The sequence below is a fragment of the Tasmannia lanceolata genome, unplaced genomic scaffold, assembly GCF_043159265.1.
Source record: "Tasmannia lanceolata isolate RefF3 unplaced genomic scaffold, GAP_Taslan_0.1 ptg000023l, whole genome shotgun sequence".
Lineage (NCBI taxonomy): Eukaryota > Viridiplantae > Streptophyta > Magnoliopsida > Canellales > Winteraceae > Tasmannia > Tasmannia lanceolata.
In genome coordinates, this window is record NW_027518700.1 from 22006852 (window position 1) to 22009226 (window position 2375).

Consider the following 2375-nt stretch of genomic DNA (forward strand, 5'->3'; position numbering starts at 1 on the left):
GCAAGGCTAATAACAACAATTCCCGAAGCTGGGGGCATTAATTTCAAAGCAATCCGAAAGATGATAGAAAGATATATGACGTATCACTGTCTTAAAAATAAGTGAAGATATTTATCAATGGAGAAACGTTCTTTAAAAGAGGCTAGCCTAACCCAAAAGAAAATGCTGATAAGTCAGAAACACCACGAGATTACTTGAGTAATCTTTCTTATTTTGTATTTTTATTACAAATGTCTGTGGTTCTATTTTTTAGAAAAATTTACGAACTCTATTTTAGAATTGTTGTAGGGTGCAATCACTCTGAAGGCATGTTCATTAACAGGTTCTGAGAAACTTGGAAAAGGTGAGAATGTCACGAATGGCGAAAAAATCTTTGAAAAGATGATCTCTGGTCAATGAATAGAAGAAGGTTAGAATGCCTCAAACTGGGGCAGGTTGCTAATGAAGTGGCATCCCATATTTAAGCCCTGAAAGTCCTTTGCTGCATGGTGTTATTAAATCCTTTGCTTCTAAAGTCGTTAATTGGAAATTTCGATTTCTCTCAAAGCTCAAATTATCATATCTCTCTGATCCATTTGAAAATGATATGTTCTCTTTGAGCGTCATACAAATATGATGTCTCATTTCCTTGCAATCCGTATAAATATGGTATTCCATTCTCTCCGAGTCCATACGACTATGGTCTCTTATACCCTTTGAACATCATACAACTATGATGTCTCATTTCCTTGCAATCCGTATAAATATGGTATGTCATTCTCTTCAAGTCCATACAACTATGGTCTTTTATTCCCTTTGAACATCATACAACTATGATGTCTCATTTCCTTAGAATCCGTACAAATACGGTATTTCATTCTCTCCGAGTCCATACGACTATGGTCTCTTATACCCTTTGAACATCATACAACTATGATGTCTCATTTCCTTGGAATCCGTATAAATACGGTATTTCATTCTCTTCAAGTCCATACAACTATGGTCTTTTATTCCCATTGAACATCATACAACTATGATGTCTCATTTCCTTGGAATCCGAACAAATACGGTATTTCATTCTCTCCAAGTCCATACAACTATGGTCTTTTATTCACTTTGAACATCATACAACTATGATGTCTCATTTTCTTGGAATCCGTATAAATACGGTATTTCATTCTCTTCAAGTCCATACAACTATGGTCTTTTATTCCCATTGAACATCATACAACTATGATGTTTCATTTCCTTGGAATCCGTACAAATACGGTATTTCATTCTCTTCGAGTCCATATAACTATGGTCTCTTATTCTCTTTGAACATCATACAACTATGATATCTCATTTCCTTGGAATCCATACAAATGCTGTATTTCATTCTCTTCGAGTCCATACAACTATGGTCTCTTATTATCTTTGACCATCACATAAATGTGATATCTCATTTCCCTCCGAATATCCATTCGAAAATGGTATCTCATGCTCTCGTTGCCCGTTTGTGAACGGCACCACAGCGGGATTTTTTATTGCATTCCAATTCTAGGATTTCGTTTAGGGTCTTGCATTATATTAAGTTGCATTGTGTCTAGAGAGTCTTTTGTCGATTAAAGCTACGCAAAATGGTTCTGTCACTTTTGCTTTGGTATTCGATGACTATGTCATCTCTACCAAAGAGGGGCATCTGTAGACACCCCCATTTTGCTCCACCTTAATCAACAGAGAATTTAGTGTTTTTCTATCGGTTTTCTAGTGTCTTTCCTTTCCGCGTCCGTCTCTTGCATTTTTAAATCTTTTCGGTCGTTTCCGTCATGTTTCGCGTTGTCCAGCTAAGTGTTGAGAAGGGATATTCACAAGAATCCGAACAAGAGAAGATTTGGACCCACTGGTGGGCTCGCATTGAACATTTCAAGCGGAATGGGATCGAGCAGGTGCGCCCTGCATTGATATTCATGAAAAATATGAGTTTTGAGCTTATTGAATCTAATAAATAAAATCGCTTTCCACGGGTGGACCCTCCAAATCGAGTGGCCCATTAAATATCTGTGGGCCCTATCCAAAGTGATTTAATTTTATCTTATTCTTTTGAGTCCCACTTGAAGATGGGATGTTGTGTGTTGATAATTAGATGAAATTTGTCAAATTTATGTGGGGCCCATGATTAAAAGCATTGAAATTTAACGGAAATGATTTGGTGGGGCATAATTCATTTATGCCGCGACCCAACAATTGAATAGCTAGATCATTATATAGAAATGATTTAGGTGGTCATAATCAATCTACGGCTTGGCCCATCATTTGGATGGACTAGATCATCAGAGGGAAGTAATTTGCGGGCTATGACCCATGTATGGCTCGTTAAATGAACATTTTGGATCATCTTATGGAAACCATTATAG